General features: G+C 41.9%; 1 pseudogene; it reads left to right on the forward strand.

Moving 5' to 3' along the window:
• LOC132437639 (thioredoxin-like protein 1 pseudogene) overlaps positions 1-11,208 on the forward strand; it is a 43,177-nt pseudogene extending 31,969 nt beyond the window's left edge.
• The last annotated feature ends 13,871 nt before the right edge of the window (positions 11,209-25,079 follow it).

The following is a 25,079-nucleotide window of genomic DNA, read 5'->3' on the forward strand; positions in this document are numbered from 1 at the left end:
CTACCTCTGTGTCTCAATTTCTGCCCTGCAAACCGGTTCATCTATACCATTTTTCTACGTTCCACATATATGCGTTAATATACGATATTTGTTTTTCTCTTTCTGACTTACTTCACTCTGTATGACAGTCTCTAGATCCATCCACATCTCTACAAATGACCCAATTTCATTCCTTTTTATGGCTGAGTAATATTCCATTGTATATATGTACCACATCTTCTTTATCCATTCATCTGTTGATGGGCATTTAGGTTGCTTCCATGACCTATTGTAAATAGTGCTGCAATGCACATTGGGGTGCATGTGTCTTTTTGAATTATGGTTTTCTCTGGGTATATGCCCAGTAGTGGGATTGCTGGATCATATGGTAATTCTATTTTTAGTTTTTTAAGGAACCTCCATAGTGGCTGTATCAATTTACATTCCCACCAACAGTGCAAGAGAGTTCCTTTTCTTCACACCCACTCCAGCATTTGTTGTTTGTAGATTTTCTGATGATGCCCATTCTAACTGGTGTGAGGTGACACCTCATTGTAGTTTTGATTTGCATTTCTCTAATAATTAGAGATGTTGAGCAGCTTTTCATGTGCTTCTTGACCATTTGTATGTCTTCTTTGGAGAAATGTCTATTTAGGTCTTCTGCCCATTTTTGGATTGGGTTGTTTGTTTTTGTAATATTGTGCTGCATGAGCTGTTTATATATTTTTGACATTAATCCGTTGTCCGTTGATTCATTTGCAAATATTTTCTCCCATTCTGAGGGTTGTCTTTTCATCTTGTTTATGGTTTCCTTTGCTGTACAAAAGACTTTAAGTTTCATTAGGTCCCATTTGTTTATTTTTGTTTTTATTTCCATTACTCTAGGAGGTGGGTCAAAAAAGATCTTGTGATTTATGTCAAAGAGTGCTCTTCCTATGTTTTCCTCTAAGAGTTTTATAGTGTCCTGTCTTACATTTAGGTCTCTAATCCATTTTGAGTTTATTTTTGTGTATGGTGTTAGAGAGTGTTCTAATTTCATTCTTTTACATGTAGCTGTCCAGTTTTCCCAACACTGCTTATTGAAGAGGCTGTCTTTTCTCCATTGTATATCCTTGCCTCCTTTGTCATAGATTAGTTGGCCATAGGTATGTGGTTTTATCTCTGGGCTTTCTATTTGTTCCATTGACCTATATTTCTGTTTTTGTGCCAGTACCATATCATCTTGAATACTGTAGCTTTGTGGTATAGTCTGAAGTCAGGGAGTCTGTTTCCTCCAGCTCCACTTTTTTCCCTCAAGACTGCTTTAGTTATTGGGGGTCTTTTTTGTCTCCATACAAGATTTAAGATGCCATTGGTAATTTGATAGGGATCGCATTGAATCTGTAGATTGCTTTGGGTAGTATAGCCATTTTCACAACATTGATTCTTCCAATCCAAAAACATGGTATATCTCTCCATCTGTTGGTGTTATTTTTAATTTCTTTCATCAGTATCTTATAGTTTTCTGCATACAGGTCTTCTGTCTCCCTAGGTAGGTTTATTCCGAGGTATTTTATTCTTTTTGTTACAGTGGTAAATGGGAGTGTTTCCTTAATTTCTCTTTCAGATTTTTCATCATTAGTATATAGGAATGCAAGAGATTTCTGTGCGTTAATTTTGTATCCTGCAACTTTACCAAATTCATTGATTTGCTCTAGTAGTTTTCTGGTGGCATCTTCAGGATTCTCTATGTATAGTATCATGTCATCTGCAAACAGTGACAATTTTACTTCTTCTTTTCCAATTTGTATTCCTTTTATTTCTTTTGCTTCTCTGATTGTCATGGCTAGGACTTCCATAACTATGCGGAATAATAGTGGTGAGAGTGGATATCCTTGTCTTGTTCCTGATCTTAGAGAAAATGTTTTCAGTTTTTCACCATTGAGAATGATGTTTGCTGTGGGTTTGTTGTATATGGCCTTTATTATCTTGAGGTAGCTTCCCTCTATGCCCACTTTCTGGATAGTTTTTAGCATAAATGGTGTTGAATTTTGTCAAAAGCTTTTTCTGCACCTATTGAGATGACCATATGGTTTTTATGTTTCAATTTGTTAATATGGTGCATTACATTGATTGATTTGCATATACTGAAGATTCCTTGCATCCCTGGGATAAATCCCACTTGATCATGATCATGGTGTATGATCCTTTTAATGTGTTGTTGGATTCTGTTTGCTAGTATTTTGTTGAGGATTTTTGCATCTGTATTCATCAGTGATATTGGTCTGTAATTTTCTTTTTTTGTAGTATCTTTGTCTGGTTTGGCTATCAGGGTGATGGTGGCGTCATAGAATGAGTTTGGGAGTGTTCCTTCCTCTGCAATTTTTTGGAAGAGTTTGAGAAGGATGGGTGTTAGCTCTTCTCTAAACGTTTGATAGAATTCACCTGTGAAGCCATCTGGTCCTGGACTTTTGTTTGTTGGAAGATTTTTCATCACAGTTTCAATTTCATTACTTGTGATTGGTCTGTTCATATTTTCTATTTCTTCCTGGTTCAGTCTTGGAAGGTTATACTTTTCTAAGAATTTGTCCATTTCTTCCAGGTTGTCCATTTTATTGGCCTAGAGTTGCTTGTAGTAGTCTCTTAGGATGCTTTCTATTTCTGTGGTGTCTGTCGTAACTTCTCCTTTTTCATTTCTAATTTTATTGATTTGAGTCCTCTCCCTCTTTTTCTTGATGAGTCTGACTAATGGTTTATCAATTTTGTTGATCTTCTCAAAGAAACCACTTTTAGTTTTATTGATCTTTGCTATTGTTCTCTTTGTTTGTATTTCATTTATTTCTGCTCTGATTTTATGATTTCTTTCCTTCTGCTAACTTTGGGTTTTGTTTGTTCTTCTTTCTCTAGTTCCCTTAGGTGCAAGGTTAGATTGTTTATTTGAGATTTTTCTTGTTTCTTGAGGTAGGCTTTTATAGCTATAAACTTCCCTCTTAGAACTGCTTTTGCTGCATCCCATAGGTTTTGGATCGTCGTGTTTTCATTGTCATTTGTCTCTAGGTAATTTTTTATTTCCTCTTTGATGTCTTCAGTGATCTCTTGGTTATTTAGTAACGTATTGTTTAGCTTCCATGTGTTTGTGGTTTTTAAGTTTTTTTCCCCTGTATTCATTTCTAATCTCATAGCATTGTGGTCAGAAAAGATGTTTGATATGATTTCAATTTTCTTACATTTACTGAGGCTTGATTTGTGATCCAGTATGTGATCTATCCTGAAGAATGTTCTGTGCACACTTCAGAAGAAAGTGTAATCTGCTGTTTTTGGATGGAATGTCCTGTAAATATCAATTAAATCTATCTGATCTATTGTGCCATTTAAAGCTTGTGCTTCCTTATTAATTTTCTGTTTGGTGTATGTGTCCATTGGTGTAGGTGAGGTGTTAAATTTCCCCACTATTACTGTGTTACTGTCAATTTTCTCTTTTATAACTGTTAGCAGTTACCTTATGTATTGGGGTGCTCCTATGTTGGGTGCATATACATTTATAATTGTTAAATCTTCTTTTTGGATTGATCCCTTCATAATTATGTAGTGTTCTTCCTTGTCTCTTGTAACATTCTATATTTTAAAGTCTATTTTATCTGATATGAATATCGCTACTCCAGCTTTCTTTTGATTTCCATTTGCATGGAATATCTTTTTCCATCCCCTTACTTTCAGTCTGTATGTGTCCCCAGGTCTGAAGTGGGGCTCTTGTAGACAGCACTTATATGGGTCTTCTTTTTGTATCCATTCAGCAAGCCTGTGTCTTTTGGTTGGAGCATTTAATCCATTTACGTTTAAGGTAATTATTGATATGTATGCTCCCACGAACATTTTCTTAATTGTTTTGGGTTTGTTTTTGTAGGTCCTTTTCTTCTCTTGTGTTTCCCACTTAGAGAGGTTCCTTTAGCATTTGTTGTAGAGCTGGTTTGGTGGTACTGAACTCTCATAGCTTTTGCTAGTCTGTAAAGCTTTTGATTCCTCCATCAAATCTGAATGATATCCTTGCCGTGTAGAGTAATGTTGGTGTAGTTTCTTCCCTTTCATCACTTTAAGAATGTCATGCCACTCCCTTCTGGCTTGTAGAGTTTCTGCTGAGAAATCAGCTGTTAACCTTATGGGAGTTCCCTTGTATGTTATTTGTTGTTTTCCCCTTGCTGCTTTCAATAATTTTTCTTTGTCTTTAATTTTTGCCAATTTGATTACTATGTGTCTTGGCATGTTTCTCCTTTGGTTTATCCTGTATGGACTCTCTGCACTTCCTGGACTTGGGTGGTTATTTCCTTTCCCATGTTAGGAAAGTTTTAGACTATAATCTCTTCAAGTATTTTCTTGGGTCCTTTCTCTCTCTCTTCTCCTTCTGGGACCCCTATAATGTGAATGTTGTTGCGTTTAATGTTGTTCCAGAGGTCTCTTAGGCTGTCTTCATTTCTTTTCATGCTTTTTTCTTTATTCTGTTCTGCAGCAGTGAATTCCAGCATTCTGTCTTCCAGGTCACTTATCCGTTCTTCTGCCTCAGTTATTCCGCTATTGATTCCTTTTAGTGTGTTTTTCATTTCAGTTATTGTATTGTTCATCTCTATTTCCTTTTTCTTCATTCTTCTATGTCTTTATTAAACATTTCTTTCATCTTCTCGATCTTTGCCTCCATTCTTTTTCCGAGGTCCTGGATCATCTTCACTATCTTTATAGATTTTTTTTTTGCACTCATTACTATTTGTATCCCCAGCCAGAACACAAAATTCACAAGAGGAGTCACTCTGTCTTGTTTGCCATGATAACCCTAGGACCTCTGGGAACTTAATAAATATTTGTTGATTGAATGGGTTCCATACTCCACCTGCCCATTGATTTTTTTTCACCAGCAACAGCATCATGGTCTTTTCCCTTCAGCATTAGCCACAAGTTAATAAATCCAGCTCTGTTCCCCAAAACAAAATTTTGTGTTGATAGGGAATGATATGCATGCACTTTGAACCAATATTTGTGATTTTCTATCTTGGAGAAAGTTAACTAATAGCTCAGCCTTACAGAAAACATCTTCTATTATATCAGCCACATCTGGGGTTCTCCATACTTTTCCTAGAGAATATGTATAGGACTGGGGAAAGAAGAGGAGCATCATTCAACTACAAAGCTTAGAAAACTCTCTTTTCATCTCCCTCTTGGCTCTACAGTAGTTATGATTAATGTATAGAACTCCCCCCTCCCACGGCTGCTCTTCTAGAAAGACATGGTACCAAACTGTAAGTTTCATACATCAAAATTATGACTGGCTTATTCATTTCTGTAAAACAAGTATGTAGAACAGCCCCTGGCATGTGGTTGGTGCTCAGAAAATGCAAATTGAATACCTATTGAATGGCCAGGTTTATAAACATTTGCCTGTTAACTGGACAGAGTCTTGGCCCTTGAGAAGAAAGGAGTTGGCCATAGCATCCCAGAGTTAGCACTGCCAGAGTCACTAGGAAGAGAATGGATTTTGCAGACCCGAATGTTAGCACATTAAGGAGCGGAAGGCTGGAGATCATCTTTGCTTTGGTTTAATAATTTTATCTAGACCTCTTTATTCAGGAGAACTTAGCTCCCAGTAAGAGGTCAATTCTATAATGAGAAGTTATGTTCTTCCTTTATTTTTGAGACATTTGTTTTGTTTTGTTTTTTTGCGGTACGCGGGCCTCTCACTGCTGTGGCCTGTCCCGTTGCGGAGCACAGGCTCCGAACGCGCAAGCTCAGCGGCCATGGCTCACGGGCCCAGCCACTTCGCGGCATGTGGGATCTTCCTGGACCGGGGCACGAACCCGTATCCCCTGCATCGGCAGGCGGACTCTCAACCACTGTGCCACCAGGGAAGCCCCCTATTTTTGAGACATTTAAGGTCCAATAAAAGGGGTTAGGACTGACTTGGTGTCAGAAATTAAAAGGAAGACAAAACATTTGCATGTTTTGACAATAGCTTCACACTTTCACCTGTGCAATCTTTTCTTAAACACTCTTGCAATTCACTGAGAATCAGGATTCCATAATCCAGCCTGAAATGGTTTCCTCTGGAGGCTCATGTATATGCATTCCTTTCTTACTTTCTCCCTGACTTCTGATTTTGCTTACATGCTTAGTAATCACCCCAAGGACGAGGAGGACACAGAGAGCAGAGTGTTGAGCATCGATTCAGTCAGCAGTTTGTGTATTTTCCTTCTTATCCTGGATGTGAAGCCCCATTCTAAAATTTGCAATTAAAACCAGAGCCTACCTTAAAGATAACATTATATTTTCCCCCCAATGGTCAAACTCTGCATAATAACATCAAATTGTATTCACTGTCTCTCAAGAGTGGCTCACTGCTTTTAATCAGTAAGTGAAAAAGAGAATGTTTTTCTTGGTTCTATCTGTATTCCATTGCAAAAGCTCAAACTGCACTAGGGTGAAGATTGCAGTATTTCTGCAAGGGTTAGAAGGGATCCCAACTATCCAAAATAGGTCAATATGCCCAGACCGCTGCATTTAGTGTGGTGTCTAAGCCTCTCTTCTGGCTCACAGTTGTTTAAGAAGCCATTTTTCTTGGTATGTCCTGATAATCCCACCTCATTTCTGCCAAGGGCAGGACTGAATTAGAATAGCATGACCAAGGATAAACTCTAAAACATGATGTTATGTTGACCCCCTGCCATTCCCAGGAGATATGATGGTTTAAGAGGGCTATGCATCCTTTGACACTCTCCCACTAAGGGGTAGGGTCTGTGTTCACACCCCTTGAAATCGGGTGGGCTTTGTCATTGCCTCAACCTAAGGAGTGCAACAGAAGTAACACTGAGGCTGCCATGTGCTGAAGGTACCAGGTGGAGAGGCCACTGAGAGAGAAGAGAGATGGCCAATGAGCCCCAGCTGTTCCAGCCCCAGCTATTCCATCTTCCCAGGTCACGGAATGCCATGCATGTGAACATAGAAAACTTCAAGATGACTCTAGCTCTAGTTGCTTTCTGACTGTAACCACCGAGAGCTGGGAGCCAGATGTGCCCAGAGGAGCCTGGCTGACCCCAGAACCATGAGAGACACTAATAAATGATTATTGTCTTAAGACCCTATGTTTTGAGGTTGTTGGTTACATTGCAGTAAATAACTAGAAGAGGAGGCATCACTCATAATGTGATGTAGAACGGAACCCAGATGATTCTCCTGACCCCACTAGATACAAGGCTGTGGTAGGCGGCACTGATGTGGGCACACAGAGACAAAGCAATGCCACACGGGACGTTGGAGCTGGTAGCTGTCTGCAGGCTATGATTTGATAATCAATGGAACCTCCCCAAGGGCACTACTCTGGCCCCTGACCGTAGTAACTGCTTCGATAGGATTTGCATCCTAGCAAACGTGCAGAATGCTAGAGATCCCCACGTACAAGGAGTTTCAAACTAGGAGCACTTGGGGTTTCGAGAAGGGACTGTCAAGGAGGTAGGGTGCAGAGCAAGCCTAGTGGGAACAACCTTTTCCTTTCCTCTGTTCTCAGGGTCAGGGCTTCTTTCCAGCCTCAGGGGTGGGACATATGACTCCAGTGACCAATCAGTGCAACACATTCCTCTGGCCATTATGATTGCTGTAGGCTTGGACATGAGGTATAGGCCAGCCAATCAAAGTGAATGTCAGGACCTTCACAGGGAATTCTGGGGGAAAGATGTTTACTCTTCTTCACTAGTTTGGACATCAAAAGGATGTTACTCTGAGAGCTTCCAGTGGTCATCCTGTGATGAGGAGGCAAGGATCCTGGGAATGGAGTAGAAAGAGGGAAAGCAGAGGAGAGAGGAGACAGACAAACTGATCTTGATATCTTTGTTTGTACCTCTGTATCCAGATATGCTTGAAGCTGGACCTTCCTAGGTTATTTTGTAATTTGAGCCCATAAATTTATTTTGCTTGTTGACTTAAGCAACTAGAATCAAAAGAATATCAATGAATACATATATGCTTAGCTTCTTTAGAAGTTTATGTCTAGGAAAAGTCATTTCTGCTGCTAAAAATGTGTTTAGAAATAGCTGATATTAGTCCATTTGATTTAGTCCTTTTTGTTTTGCAAAAGGAAAGGAATAAAGTCAAATTAGTACCCTGGTCACCTGACATAATCCCATGTAATAATAATGATGATAAAATTGATGATGATGATACTAACATTCACTGAGCCCTAATCCTGGGCAAGACAATGTTCTAAATGCTATGGATATATTAGCTCATTTAATCATCTCAATAATATTATAGGCTACTCCATGATTGTGCCCATATACAAATAATGGAATTGAAACACAGAGAAGATAAGTAACATTCCTCAGATCACACAGCAGTAGTGGTGAAGCTCGGATGGAACCCAGCTCATTCTCTTAGCTGTACCCTGGTGCTGTCTCTGACAAGGTAAAGTGATTTTTGAACAACCCCTGGGTTCTGGGCCATTTGTCTTTTCACAGTGCCTCCATTCTTAAAGCATGGAACCCAGAAGGCCCATGTTAAATATAAGTGGGAGAGTTTCCATCACTGTGGATTTGCCTCCATCATCTCTTCTTATTCCAGCAACAAAGTACCTGCCTTACCCATGTCAGCTTGGGTCTGACACATTTCCCAGAGGTGAAAAAATGCAGAGATCAAAGAGAAAACTTTTAACGTAAGTTGTCAGCTTGTTTCTGCTGCCAAAAATTCTCATGTTTAAAAATATGGCACAATACTTTATTCTTCAATCTAAAAAAATTAAATTGTAGCTGACTCTCAGTCCTCTTTTCACTTGGGTTGAGGAAGATTCAGTCTCAGTGAGTATGAAGAGTCTTTGCTCCCACACCCCCAGTTCCCAGAAGGGTCCAAGAAGTTGTGTGCAGCATAGAATTTGGGGGGCTCCCCCCCATGGTGTTTGGACCCTGTATGCTCCTTGTTCAGATGTGCATAGTCCTTGGAGGGAAGGTGGCTCTGACAGACACCTCATTGTCTGTTACTCTTGGGTGCAGGGTACTTTGTGAGACTGGTTTCCCAGAGGCTGGGGCCAAGCTTCCCTCATGGGCCTCACATCCATTTAATTCTAAGGAGATGCTAGGGTGCCAGATCGGAAGCCACCATCCCTTTCTTTGTCTCCGCTAATCTTCACCTCTCTGCTTTTACTATTTCTACCTTCCCTTGGATGAAGAACACAAGCACCCTCACTGCCCCCACTCTGTTCTTTGTAGCACTTTTCACATTGCATGGGTTTCAGCCTAAATTAAAATGGGCTTTTTAAAGAATTGTAGAGCTTTTAACCATTCAAGCATCATTTATTTTACTTTTCCCTTAAATACATTTTGAAAAATCTCTTAGAAGTCCAGTCAGTTTAGGGGTTAGTTAGTGTATATTTTAATTGACCATTCAATTTCAAATAAATATGGAGGAAATTGTAACCCTCTTCAACAGCTCAACGACAATTTAAGGAGAATGAGAACCTGATTGAAACAATTAGGAACTTAGAAACCAGACTCAGATGTGGTCAGACGTGGTCAAAGAAAACAAGCCCAGGAATTTTTAAATCCTGTCTTATTTTCCTTTTAAGAAAAATGTTAAAACCACAAAATTAAAAGAGATATTGCCCTAAATTTGAAATGATTTAATAAACAGATTGGATGCAATTATTATAGTTGGCATTGAGAAATATTGATAACTAAAATTTTATCTTTTGAAAAATAAAAATGATTGTTCTCACCTAGCCTGTAGGCTAGAAGCTGGGAAAGAAAACATTTCAATAGCCTGTCCTCTGTTACATATGTTGATCAACGCATGTAATCAAATTCCTGATCAGATGGGCCATCTGCAGACACCCCAAGAAGGAGAGTTTTCTATCAGCCCCATTTTATTTACTCCCTTTTTGGATTTGTGGACTTTACTGAATTTTGTGGTAGGTGAATAATAGCCTAATAAAACTATCCCAAAACCTATTCCAAAAATTAATATATATATATTTATATATATACATATATATATACACACTATATATGTATATATATAAATAATGTTATAAAATATATATAAAAAACTATATATAATTTTAAATGTATAACACATTATAATCAATATAGTGTGTATTATATATCTCATACGTATAATGTGTTGTTAGTTGTATCTTACATTATATATTGTATAAATGCATCTATGATTACATCATATAAAATTATAGGCCTTTTCTTCCCTCATCTTTCCTCTCCCCCTCCCATCCCACCCCCTCTGCTGCTCCGCTCTCTGGCCTGACTCGGCACTGGGGGACCATGGAGAAGACACCAGGGTCGCCACCTCCTTTGTCCAGGCCTAGATCTTCCTGAGCCTCCCCCCTTCCTCTCCAGGGCCTTCTCCTCCTTCAGTTTTGAAGCCAGTGGTGTTGTGGCCGCCCTGCCAGGCTCTCTGAGAGTGGTGGGTGTGAAACGGGTCAGGAGTGACCTGGATTTCCAGACTCACCATGGTCAAATTCACCACGCGAGGGTGTGGACCGTGTTTAAGGATTGCCCCAGCATTCAGCTCTATGTGTAATAAGTATCCACAAGCAGTTTCCTTGGAAGTAGGTGTACATCAGTGTCAGGGAATAGCTGCCACCAACAATATGTCAGCAATACCTACATTTTTGTTTTTTTGAAACAAAGTGACAGTTGATCAGTATCAAGGAGCAGATGCTGTGGGACTAGAAGAAAAAACCGAGCAGCACTTAGAAAACAGCCCTGGAAGCAATGAGGACACAGATATTCCAAAAGGTTATATGGATTTTATGCTTTTTTATTAACAAATCTGGCTGTGAATGTCTTAATGAAAGTGAGGAGCATGGATTTGACAACTGTTTATGAAAAGACATGACCTTCTTGGAATCTGATTAAGATGGACAGCTGCTTATTACTGTCGTCTTCAATCAGCCTGTTAAGCTTTATTCAATGAAATTTCAAGGTCCAGATAATGGTCAGGGTCCGAAATACGTAAAAATTTCTATCAATTTACCCCTATCTATGGATTTTGAAGAGGCAGAAAGAAGTGAACCAATTCCAGCTCTGGAACTATCAGAGGATGATATTAAAGAAGATGGTATTGTCCCACTTCATATGTTAAGTTTCAGAATGTTAACAGCATAACTATATTTATTTAGTTCAATCAAGTGAAGAAGAAACAACTAGAATTTCATATTTTACTTTTATTGGAACTCCAGTCCAGGCAGCAAACATGAATGATTTCAAATGAGTAGTTTGCAAAAAAGGAGAAAGCCACTAAGGTACAAAAGACACTGGAAGACCATATTGCAATCAGATCTACAGCTCTTGGATAATTGCTTGATTCTCGCCAGAGACCTTCTTTTTTTTTTAATTTAATTAAAAAAATATGTAATTGATTTACAATGTTGTGTTAATTTCAGGTATACAGCACAGTGAATCAGTTATACATACATACATACATATATATATATATATATATATATATATATATATATATATATACACTCTTTTAGATTATTTTCCCATATAGGCCATTACAAAGTATTGAGTAGAGTTCCCTGTGCTATACAGTAGATCCTTATTCATTATTTACTTTATATATAGTAGTGTGTATAAGACTTTCAATATTTCATTCATTGCCATCACCAATAAATCATTGCCTTTGTTCAGATGGTTAAAAAAAATATTATAACAAATAATTGGGCAAGTTATAAAGTTGACCCTTGTACAAGCAAGGTTAGGGGCACTGACCCTCTGTGCAGTTGAAAATCCAAGTATAACTTATAGTCAGCCCTCTATATGCACATTTCTTCTGTATTCGCAGTTCTGTATCTGTGAATTCAACCAACCTCGGATCTCTTTTTTTTTTTTTTTTTTTTGGCCACACGGCTTGCAGGATCTTAATTCCCAGCAGAGTCCTAACCACTGGATTGCCAGAGAATTCCCAACTTTGGATCTTGTAATACTGTAGTATTATTCAGTGAAAAAAAAATCCAAGTTTAAGTGTACCCACACAGTTAAAATCCATGTTGTTCAAGGGTCACTTGTAATTGTTAATGAGCCCTTTACCTCCCCTGCTCTGGTTTCAAAGCTGAAGACACCTAAATTCTTTTGACCCCCACAAAACTTCCTCCTTCCATAAATATGCCACCCCGACTTTCTCCACAGACCTGACAGTAAAACAAACAAACAAAACACAAAACAAAACAAAAAACTTTCCCTGAGACTAGTCCATCCCTGTGTCAGGTTGTTTTTGATTTGCTTTGTTTTGTTCAGTACATCATGAGGTCAAGAGCCCTAAAGTCAGCCTGCTGAGCCTCTAATCCTGGCTTCACCCCTTTAACAGCTGTGATTGAGTTCAAGTCAGCTCCCTCTCTTTGCCCAGATCACCCACCTGAAAAGTGGAGGAGTAATTGAATTCATCACCCAAGGGCATCAGGAGGACTAAATGACTTCTAAGAATTCAGGATTCAGTCATTAAAACAGTGACTTATGCTCAATAAATGATAGTAGTAGTAGTAATATTATAGTTATCCTCCTGTTGTATGGATTCTCAAAAACATCTTAAATTTTAAACTACTTAGGCCTTATAATTGGAGCAGAGTCAGCCTCATCCCTATTTGGGGAAACAAGGGAACGTGACAAACAAAGGCTTCATGGTCACAACCTGGGAACAGGGCCAGAAAGCCCATATTTGGGGCATCCCTTTTTGCTGCCCTGTAAATGGTCTTTATTTGCTTTTCCTATCTAGTCTCTAGATTAATTGCGAATTTACATGGAGGAACTTGAAGTTTGCCCATACATTTTCTGTGATTAAAGAGAAGATTTTTATCCCTGAATATTCTGCAGTGAGCACGAGTCAAGGAGAGTGACTCAGGCTATCTTCTCAGAGGTGGCCAGTCATAAATCAGCTCATACAGAAAATTAATCTCTCCTGGCTTCTTTGGGAAGTTAGCAATTATTAGTAGACAGTGAGAGAGAGTCTTCAAAAGAGGCATATGTGACAATGTCACCTAAGTATCTTCCAAACTTATTGATATTGGAGAAAAGATTTTCCCTCAAGTAAGCTTTGTGGGGATGGGGCGGGGAGCTCTTAGCAAGCAGATGCAGCCAAAGGAAGTCGTTGGGGCCTGAAACTCAATACAAATGTGAGATGACTCCCAAGAAATACCCTGGTATCTTCAGGGGAAGATAAGGTTTCAAACACCTATTTGGCCCAACATGGGTTTGTTTCTACCCACTGTTGAATACCTAGGATATCTTGAAAATGTTTACCCAACCATTCTGAGAGTCTGACTATATGGCACCCCACAGCTGAATACAAATAATATCCAGGTTTTGGGGCCAGTGTGAACAGCCACAGAACTAGGGAATTCAAGAAAGGACATGGAAGAGTCACCCACATCAAGCCCTCACTTGAGGCAGCCTTACACTGAAACCATCACAGACAGGATTTCCTCCTTCTTTCTGTCTGTCTCTATCGGTGGGTTCTTAAAATGTGGTTCCCAGACCAGCAGCGTTGGCATCACCTGGGTACTTGTTAAAAAGGCAAATTTTTAGGCCTTTCCCAGATTTGCTGAATCAGAATCTCTGAGGTTGGGGCTCAGAAATCTATATTTCAACAAGTCCACCAGATAACTCTGGTGCATGCTAAAGTCTGAGGATTACTGCTCTAACTAAAAATTACCGATATGTCTCCCACCCCCAGAAGTTCTGATTTTATTGTTCTGGAGAGAAGCTGAACAATAAGGTTTTTAAAAGGTCTCCAAGTGATTTTATTGTGCAGCCAGACTAGAGGCATGAGAAAATTCCACTGGACTCTGTGCCAAGCCAAACACCCAAATATGTGAGGGTCTACCTCCAATAAGACTCAAAGGCAGGGCTGGGCAATGTTGTTTTGGGTGACCGTTCTTCTTGGGGTCTATTTTGACATTTCTTTAAACGTCCACCTTTCTCTTCTCCTTTTTAGCTGATGTTGCATGTTCACCAGGGCTCACTCTGACTTCATGAAGTTCCCTTCAATCTACCTCTCAGCTGGCATGTGGCCCAGCCAGGCAGAGCTGGGGGTGATAAACAACGGATTGAGGCCAAAGCTCTGTATTAATAGAAGAAGTGTATTTGCCCTGAATGAATGTCCCCTTTATACTCTTCCCTCTTGAATCTCTGACCAGAACATCAAGAACTCAAGGATGTGGGATTTTAGTCATCATCCCTCGGTTTCTTTCTTTGAGAACCTAACTAATATCCTATACTATCTTCCCACCAAATGTTGCCCAATCTCTTTTTCAAAAATTCACCACTCCCAGGGCCTTCCTTTTCATTTTCAGAATTCTCAAATTATGCAATGTTCTCCCCTTCTGTTAAGCCCAAATCTGCCTCTATTGAGAGTCCAATTATGGATCTTAGATCTGCCTACAGAATGTACAGAATGGGTTCCTCTATGTGTCATTACAACTCATCAAAATTGGGACACAGTTATCAGGTCTCTGCTAAATTTTCCCTAGATCTTCTTTGAGTTCAGAATTCAGTTTCTAAATAGTGCCTCTGTTAGCAAATGCTCTTGGGGTCCAGCCCAGAACCCCCTTTCCTGGATCACATTCCCATTCCCCAGCTGCTCTGAGTGTTGCTATTAAGAGCTCATGACTACATCTTCTAGAAAATTTCCCAAGGCTGATGGAAGCCACAGCAATGGAGATGTGTGTCTCCCCTCACCCAGGGGCAGCCATAGCCAATGACTGACAGATATGGGGCAAACAAGCCCAGCTTCCTTGTCTCAGAGTGGGAGAACACACCCACACCTTAGTCCCCTCCCCTTTCCTGAGATTCTTTCCACAACAAATCACTTGACGAAAATCCCCATTCTGGGCTCTTCTGGGAAACTTGACCTAAAACATTTCCTTTTTATGTGCTCACTCAGGTTTCCACACATTTATTTGACCAGCAGGATTAAAAGTCTGCTGAGCCCCAAAGGAATAAAGCATAAAAGAAGGCTGGAGAACAGGTTTGACTGGTTTTGTGGGGTCAGAGTCAAGGCTACAGGAGGCCTGGAGAGCAGCTGCTACCCCACAGATGCTTTGCAGAAGGGAAAAGACCTGATTTCCAATGCCTCTGTTTTCATACCCCAGCCACATGTAGTAGATTGAATACAAAAAAAAAAAAAAAAATGGCCCTGATTTTCCACCCCTTGCACACTCATTGCAATGTGATTTTGCAGTTTCTCTAAGCTAGATGCAGATTGTGTTTCCCACCCCTGGAACCTGGGCTGGTCTGTGATTTGTTTTGATGGGTAAAATAGAGCAGAAGGAATGTTTTTCCAGCTCCAAGCCTCACCTCCAGTGCCCTTGAGCACCCTTCTCTCTCAGACCCTTAGCTATCACCATGTGACAATATCCAGACTAGTCTGCTGGAGGATGAGGGACAGCCATGCCATCCCCCCAGCCAGCAGCCAGCTGACGAACAAGCATGACGGGTGAGGCCATTCTTGAGCAGTCATCCTCCAGCTGACCACCGACTCACAAGCAAGCACAGCAGAGGTCAGCAGAGCCCCAAGCAGAAGGACCGCCCACCTGAACCATAACCTTGAGAACTAATAGTGATTGTTGTTTGAAGATGCTGAGTTTTGGAGGGGCTTGTTAGGCAGCATTATTGTGGCAACAGATACTTTCACAACAGATGCCCCACAATTTTCAGACCCTTCTTGGATAAACACAAATGTGGGAGGGAAGCATTAAACTTCCAAGTACAAAGAGCTCTGCATACCTGATTTTGGACTTGGGGAGGCAGGTTTGCAGTTCAGAGCCCTAGAGAGAGCAAGGGCTCTGGTAACCAGAGGACACAGCACCGGAGGCAGGGGCAGGGTTCAAGCTCAGAGGAGAACCTGTGAGCAGCAAACAACACAGCCTAAAGCCTTCTGTGCAGTCACAGGGGAAGTGATGAGAAGGCAGGTTCTACTTCTGTTCCATGGTCCAGCAGAGGTACCTGGGAAGCCAGCAGACAGCAAATCAGGGAAGTTGACTAGTATGGCCTATAGGGGCTTCCATTTAATAAAATATGTGTCATAAAGGAGAGAAGGAGAGCAGGACCCAAAAATGTGAAATGTGGGGGTAAAATTAGAACTAGCCTTTCTCTTTTGTAGCTTTAAATTTTCTTTTTTATGATGTAATAAGCATCCAATAATTTGTACAAATCTTAAGAGTTCAACTCAGACCAATATGAAGGCATTTTCTAGCCCCTAGAAACTCCCTTATGTCCATTCCCTGTCAATACTGCTACCTCATACAGAAGTAACCCTGTTAGTTAGTTTTGCTTGTTTTTGAACTTCATATAAATGGAATCATACAGCATGTCTTATGTCTGCTCATCATTTTTTATGGGTTTTTTTTTGCTTTTCTTTTTTGCCTTACACGGGCCTCTCACTGCTGTGGCCTCTCCCGTTGTGGAGCACAGGCTCTGGACGCGCAGGCTCAGCAGCCATGGCTCACGGGCCCAGCCGCTCCGCAGCATGTGGGATCCTCCCAGACCGGATCACAAACCCGTGTCCCCTGCATCGGCAGGTGGACTCTCAACCACTGAGCCACCAGGGAAGCCCTGCTCATCATTTTGAAACTGAGCAGGACTGTGCAGGGGCCCTCCCAGCTGACCAGAAACTTATGGCTCAGCTAATGTTCCAACTGCAAGCAAGACCTGATGACTACTTAGAATTGCAAGGTTGAGACAATTATCTCTGAAAATAGAATATTGCCCCCTCCCCAGCATGTAGCCCCCTTCCCCCTTTCCCTATATAATCTCCAAGCAAAACCTAGGGAGTTGGGAGTTGAGTCTTTGGGACATGAGTCTACCTTCTCCCCAGGATGGCCAGCTTCCTCAATAAAGCTACCTTTCCCTTTGCCCAACTCTTGTCTCTCAGTATTGGATTCTTGGACAGCCAAATTTGAGTTTGATAACAAATTTCACCTATAGGATCTATATATGAGGGTACATGTTATGGTAGTTGATTCATTTTTTATTGTTCTGTAGTATTCCATTGTATGAATACAGCTCAATTTATTTATTCTATTCTATTACTATTAGACATTTGGGTTCTTTCCGGCTTTGACTTAATAAATAGTGGTGCTATAAACATTCTTATACAGTCCTCCCTCAGTATCTTCAGGGGATTGGTTCCAGGACCCACTCTGGATACCAAAATCCACAGTTGCTCAAGTCCCTTATATAAAATGGCACACAGCATTTGCATATAACCAACACACATTCTCCCTCTCATATACTTTAAATCATCCTTAGATTACTTATAATATCTAATACAATGTAAATGCTATATAAATAACATTTCCCATGCACAGCAAATTCAAGTTCTGCTTTTTGGAACTTTCTGTATTTTTTTTTTCTGAGTATTACCAATCCACAGTTGGTGGAGTCTGAGCATGTGGAACCCTTGGATATGGAGGGCCAACTCTGCATGCCTTTTGATGCCCATATATACTCTTTCTCTTGAGAAAACAATGGCTTTCAATCAACCCCTCTTTTGTCCCTCATCTGGCCTGGGGAATGACCCAACACCCTTGCTCACCTGCTGACAATCGGTTGCTTAGGTAAGAAATTGCATTTGAATCCATATTCAATCCCAGCTCTGAGTGGAGGAAAGGGGAGAAAAAAGGAAGAGGCAGCTTCAGTGACAACAGAAATGAGAGTCAGTCCCTCTTAGCTTTACATCTTCTCTCTAGTAGCTCTCTAAGATGTCAAAAATAATGACATTCATCTGAATTAAAGATGGGAAGACTCTTTTAAAGATGCAAATGTGCTTTTTAGAAGGACAAGCACATAGAATAATTAAAATGTTACAGTTTCCTGGTGCTTCATGATGTTCAAATTGTCCTCTTATTTACTAGCCCCTCACTACTCAGAGTGATACACAGATCGGCAGCATCCATTAGCCCAGGAGTCTGTTAGAAATGCAGAATCTCAGGCCTCACCCTAGACTTATGGAATCAGGATCTGCATTTTAACAAGCTCCCCAGGTAACTTCCTGTACACTAAAGTTTATGAAACCTTCTAATATTCCCCATGATACTCAAAGGCCTGGTAAAACAGAGAAGGGAGGAGTAACTGTTCTCATTTTACAGATGGGGAAATCAAGATACAGAAAGGTGAACTTGAGTAGCAAGGGAACCCTGTTGGTTCCATGCAGGGAAGGCCTCTAGATGGAAACTGCTAATTTTCATTACTTCACGCTGAAACCCATTGACATGCCTAACGCGTAATAAGGTCAGCCAGCCTGTTTCTCCCTAGAAAGCGCTGTCCTGATGGGATGCACTATGGTGTGAGTCATTTTGTTTGGAGGTTGACATGAAAAGCCGTCATAAGGACACAAATGTGTCAGCGTGATAAGGGCGGGGGCGGGGGAGGGGGCAAGGTGGAGGAAAGGAAAAGGAATGAGGAACCACGTGAAACAGCAGAGGGGTGTGGAGAGGGGGATGAAGCAGCACCAGAGACATTTCAAGTCCCAAGCTTTCCATACTCCTCCCTTGCCTGCAAGCAAGAGATCTGTGCTGTGACGCAGTCTGCAAGAGGCTGTTGGCAGCCAGCCCAGAGCTGGCCGGAGCCCTCACTGCGGTGCTCTCAGCTACGCAGGGACACTGGAGGCTGCCTGGTGCACCTCTGCTGGGCCCTGCAGAGCATCCGCACCACCTGTGCCAGAGGGGACACGGCACTGCAGCAAACAAAGCCAGCCAGACTGCAGAGCTGGCTGGAAAGCTGGGTGCAGTAATGTGAGACAGGTACAGCTCAGGGCATGCCTGGCTACACCTGCAGGGGCTGAGGACCCTAGGGCTTCACCGTCCCTTTCTGCCCCTCCAGAAAGCAGCTCCAGGCTGCAGACCTGCTCACGTGGCTTGGAGACATCTGGATACTCTCCCTTGACCCTGAGCCCTGTGCCAGTCCAACAGCCAGGATGATTCCGGATCAGCAAAGCTCAGGGTTCAAATCAGTGACACTTATCTAGTCTCTATGCCCCCCCAAATACAGCTGGAGGTGGCTGGAAAATACCCAGGGCTCTGCCTGCCTGGTGCTGACATAGGAAGACTCCAAGGAAGCCTGCAGCTCCCCCCTCACCACCCCTACAGATGCCAGATGTCAAAGGTACAGTTAACAGTGGCCTTCCAAAGCTATTGTCTGATTTATTTCCAAACCCAAAAGGTTGGCTCTAATGGCAGATGTTCTGAAACAGGCAAAGGGAAAGTGGTACCACAGGCTGGTCAGAGAGCTACTTAGGGCAGGTGACAAAGTTTGTGGGCTATAAAACCACAGTGTATACTTAGTCATCTCCCTAAGTCTGAAGAGTAGAACTCCTGCTGCTGCCTTGACCTGTGGCCTCCCTGTTTCTCCTGGCTGCCCAGTTTGCTTTCACCTTGCTGCCATCAATGGTTCTCCTTCCCCAATGTTGGGAGATGGCTACCCCCCTCTATGAACAGCTGTGGCCTCTTTACGCAGTCAGGGTCCAGGTGTATGGCCAGGACACTGATACAACCTCTCAGCTGATAAAACTAGGCAAGAAGGAAGGTCAGGTTTCCAGGCCAAGGTCAAAAAGTGGTCTGTGTGTTGGAGTGAGTGTTGGTGGGTGGTCAGAAGCAAGGAAAGAAGGAGGTGAAGGTCACTGAAAAGAATCAGTTCAAAATCACTGCTTGAGGGTTCACTGTTTCTCAGGCAGCCCAAGACTTACTTCCTACCGAGCTTTGCCAGAGTAAATGGTACCGTTTCCCACTCCTTGTTGTGTACCTCTCCACAGTACCCCAAACAGGGCAGATCAGCAGATTCACTCAAAAGCCTATTGTGACAGTGGAAATGCGTTTAAAAATCTTCACAACAGAAATGGCCTAGCAATGTACGTGTTAGATGCCACGTGGCTAGGGTGTTAATTCCAGATGCCACGTTTCCTGAATTTGCTTCCATGCTTTTCCCACCTGCTTGATTCAAGCAAGCAGAGCTTAAAAATCTCTTAGATTTAGTCTTCTCTTTTTTGTTATTCTCTCACCAGCCTCCTAGATACCGGCAGATCATTCATTCATTCATTGATTCATTCAATGAATAACTATTGAGCACCTTTCCTGCATGAGTCATTGTGCTGATGACGCAGAGACGTTGTTTCTCCCATATAGGAGTTTCTTTATTCCACAAATATTTGTTAGCACTATCTGTTCACACAGCTTTGGTTGAGGTGCTAGGGAGGGTAAAAAGGCAGAGAGCATACAAGCCCTGGGGAAGCTTTGGATATATCAGGAGAAATGTGCAAGGTCACACACAGCCCAATTCTGTTGTCAAGAAAATGGACCCTTGCTACAGAAGTGTGGATCCTCTGAAAGCTTGTGAGAGATGCAAGGCCCCACCCCAGACCTGCTTAATAAGAACCTGCATTTTAAGTGAATGCCCAGGAAATTCCAAGCACAACGATCTTTGAGACCCACTGATCTAGACAGTTGAAGTTCTAGGAGTTTAGGGGAGACAGATTATCGCGCACTTCATGATAATAGTCAAGAAAACATCCATGCAGGAGTTTGCCTCTGACGAATCACTGGGCTTTGGCTGGATACAGAGGGCTAGGGGGACAGTAATTTCCCACTTCCACGGTGTTAAAAACAAAAACCAAAAACCGAAAACATGTCTGCAAACAGCAGAAGGCAGTAAAATTCTGCAATCACGTTTTCCACAACAGCAAAAGCTTTGAGTCAGGTAGGATGAGTCTGCAAATTCTTGTGGCTGACGGTGTCAGGATCCCCAAGTGGGAGATTGCCCGGTTTGGACAGCTTCAAGCTCCGATCGCCTGGTGCCCTGGAATGGACCGGCCCCCATCCAATTCCTGGTCCTGCCCACCCTGCCTGGCAGTCAAACAGATCAACCAATGAGAAACTGGTTCATTATTTTCCAGCAGTTACTCAGCCAATTGGCAGCTTCCAGCAGACTGAGTCCTGGAGTGGCATCATCTGAACGTCCGTGGTGCGGCTGCTTTATCAAGCCGGCCCAGGAGAGCAGATAAATCACTGTGAAGTTGCGATTAGAGGCTCTTTGTGCTGTGACTATCGCTTAATATTGGATCAGCCTGAGGGGCTGCCTCAATTTTACTTGCACTGTCCCTTCCTACATTCAATTTAAGAATTAAGAGTTTTGTTTTAAGTATAAAAACTGAAACAAAGGAATAAAACAGGTCAAAACATGACTGTGTTTACTGTTATCTCCTGTTTCTGCCTACCGTCCCAAATGTCTATGTTTGTCCAATAATTTAACCAGAAAAAGATGATACAGAACTTCACAACACCATTGAATGCTTTGCTTAAAATTCAGGCCTGTGCTCCACAGTGATGAAACCTGCCCATCCTTTCAGAAGTCATGCCAAGGAGAATCCGCTCCAAAGCAGGTAAGCTCTAAAGACAACATGGCCCCAGTCATCTATCAGCAGGCAGATTTCTCCTCGGAATTATCTTCTAGCAACTGGGATGGGCTCGTGCTGAGTCATCTACACCCTCTCACCCTTGCAGCCATGGCTTGTTTTAGGAGGCAGCTGGCAGAGGTGAGAGCTGAGCTGAGGCTGGGGAGAAGGACCCAGCTGACTGGCTCACAGGAAATGGAAGTTAGGATTTCTGACTCATCAGCTCTACTCTAATCCCCTTAATCTGATGTTTAATTAATAACATGGCAATCACATCTGTCCTGAACCCACCACCACTCACCGTGTCCCCCAACACCTCCTGCCCTCTCTTCTCTCTTCCCCAGGAAACTGGAAGCACTAGTCAGTCAACTAATTCTCTTAAGCATCACCCTAGGTGTGATTTCAGATTGGTGCAGGCTGGGGTTATGCCAGGCAGGAGCAGGCACCCACGGAGAAGAGGAGACATACTCCTCTTTATCTCGGGACTCTGCTTATAGGAAGGAGCTTTTGAGTGGGAAGGTTCCAGCCTCCAGCACTGATCTCCCCATTTGCTGCACACACACACCCCCTCCCCCATCTATCAGAGACTGAGCGTACTGTGCAGTGCGTTTGAAATGATCAAATGGAACAGTGAGGAATCCGGAAGCCACACAGATAAGGAATGGTTGAAGGAACTGATGGAGCTGAGATGAAAGTATTTCAAACGTTGGAGGCGGCGGCATGTGAAAGAGGCAGCAGGTAGGTTTCTGTGATTCCTGTGTGTCGGATGTAGGATGTAAGCTCAGGGGACAAGGTGCTTCCTCACAAAGAAAAGCCCCCAACCACGGAGGCCAGACCCTGCCTGCTGAGGTAGGAGCTGCCCATCTTGACAGGCACTTAAACTGAAGCTTCGTGACTATTGTAGGAGACACGTGCATTATAAGGGAAAGGGTGGAACCGAACTTTATGATTCTTTCATCTCTGAGATCCTGTGATGTCTGCAGGGCTTGCCTTCACAGGGTGGATTCTATGGCCTCATTTTACACGTATTATCCCCTGTCAGTCCTGCAGCACTCCAGTTAAGTAGGTACAGTTGCTGTATTTTGTTTACTATTCCCGCTCCCTCTGCTTAGAATACTCTTGCCTTAGATACTGTGTGGCTCTCTCCCTTCACAATATTCTGGCCTTCTCAGTGTTTTATCTCCTCCAAGAGCCTTCTCTCTCTGCCCTTTGTAATATGGCCATTTCTTCCTCCTCTCTCCATCCCTTACCCTGCTTTATTTGTCTTTATAGCATTTAGCACTCGCTAAAATTGTGTTACAAATAAACCTGTTTATCATCTGTCTCCTCTAGGAGAACAGAAGGACATTGGTTGGTTTTACTCACTGCTCCATCCGCAGCACATGGAATCAAGGTTGCGGCCCATGGCAGGACATGTGCGTGCAATTAATAGATGAGTCTGTTTTACAGATGAGAGACTGAGACATCGAAGAGAGGAAATAACATCCCAACGGTTACACAACGAGGAATTAGAAGAGCTGGGATTCGAGCAACTTGGCTCTAGTGTCCACACACGTAACTGATATACACCATTTGACCCTTTGAAGAAAACGTGTTTTCTTTTTTGGTGGTGAGGGGAGCAAAATTTAAGATTTTATTTTCAATTTTAGGTCAACTATCATTATCAGAAATAAATTTGAATCTATATTCTTATTAAGCATTTTTAATTTTTATTTTATATTGGAGCATATATGATTAACAATGTTGTGTTAGTTTCAGATGTACAGCAAATTGATTCAGTTATACAACCATGTTTCCTTGAAGGAAAACTAAAACCCTTGAAAATCCAATGGCTGGCTCTGGCCAGAGTTACCTCTTGTTTTATTACTTCAAATGACTTGTGCCTGTAAGCTGGTGGCCACTGGTTGCCACCAACATGGTTTCAAAAGCCCCGAGAGAGAGAGGCAAAAGTCAGAGGGCACAAGGTTACCTTTTGCCTCACCTATCTTCAGGCTGCACAGTGATTTGGTGAGTGCAGCAGGTGGCTCAGAAGGAGACAGTGAACAGCTCGGCAGTCACCTGGTCCTAATCTACCCCTGGGCAGATATATTGACTCTGACACACCTCCCATGCCTGGAGTCCTCAAAGGCAAATTTGCAAACTCAGGGAAGTTTCCTTGCCTCTCCAAGTGATTTGAAACCATATGCTATGTCACTCTTCCGTCAAAGGGGCTGAATATATGTTCCCTGCTTCCTCCATCCAGGCTTTTTCCATGATAAAATCATTTTTATTTAAATATTAACAGGCCATAAAAGGGAGTTGACATTGGTTTTTGTAGTTGAAAAATAATACAATCTTGAAAGTCAGATGAACTGGAATTAGAATTTGAGTTAGTTACCCTCTGCGAACCTCAGTTTTCCTAACTGAAAAATAGGAACTAAGTCATCTCACATGTTTTTTGTAAGGATTAGATGAGAAAGCATAAAGGCAGACATCTGCCACTGATTTTCTTCTTAAGTGTCAGATCATTTTGCTGCTAGCCGCCTTCTACTCTTTCTGTGGCTGGGTACAGAAAAAAGCATTATCTGAAGGAGATATTGTGTCAGGGTCCACAAGTCAGCTGGGGTCACTTGGAATCTGTACGTCCACTGGGGCAATTTTGCTTCATAAATCTCATTTTGAGACTTAGGCTGAAAATGGAGCAGCTACCAGGGAGAAACCCTTCTCGTGATGGAGAAGAAGTTTCCAGAAGCACTAGTGGAAACATGCACTGTCTCCTTCTGTCTAAGATGTCATTTCACAGAGGGAGAAGCCAACAGTGTCTGATGTCAGAAAGACATCAAGCAGCAGTGACCCTGTCACTTCCACCCATATGCCATTGGCCTAAGCAGGACACATGGTCAAGACCAATATCAGTTATGCAAGAAAGTCCACACTTTCCTTGGAGGTTGGGGGTGATGGGGGGGAAGGAGTGGAGACACGCTAAACAATAATCTACTACAGTTACATACATGAACTTCAAAGACCACATTTTCAACACCACCATGGTTCTTCCATTCTCACTGGCTCCATTTCTTTAAGAGACAAAGTGGGAGAAGTTCACTGGCATTTGAGTCATGTTGGCAAAACACTGGGAAAACACACGACATAAATAACAAAATTTTCTCAGCTACCTTTAAGAAATCTATTAAATTAATAGACAGGTGGTTTTATCATTGTGTTTTGCTTTCAGGACCCTTGGTGAATATTGTCTTAATTAGGATTAATTACATTTAAAAGAAACCATAAGAATAATGTGAATGACTTAGCTCTGCTTCTTTGCAACCAGAATACTAAATGAATCACTAGCGGCTTGACAACAGCCAGCAGCCTGTGACAGAGGTATAGAGTATGTATTTTGTTCCATCTTCTTATATACTCTGCTGCTTGAGTCATGACCATGCTAGAAACCTCTGTGTAATGTTTAGGCTTCTAAGTGCCTAATACATAGAGGAACTGAAATGAGTCCAAAAACAAAATTATTATTGGAATGCAATAGAAATTGGATACTTGTAGAATCTTTAATAAATATCTACTGTGGATTTCATTAATTCATAAATGTTAAAGCTAAAAGATCACTCAACTACTCCTGATACATGTTCCCAGGGACCTGATTTAGGCCAACCCCATAATTTTACAGATGAGGAAAACTGACTTGAAAGAAAACTCCTTGTGTTGTTCAA

The sequence above is a fragment of the Delphinus delphis genome, chromosome 15 (genome assembly GCF_949987515.2).
Source record: "Delphinus delphis chromosome 15, mDelDel1.2, whole genome shotgun sequence".
Classification (NCBI taxonomy): domain Eukaryota; kingdom Metazoa; phylum Chordata; class Mammalia; order Artiodactyla; family Delphinidae; genus Delphinus; species Delphinus delphis.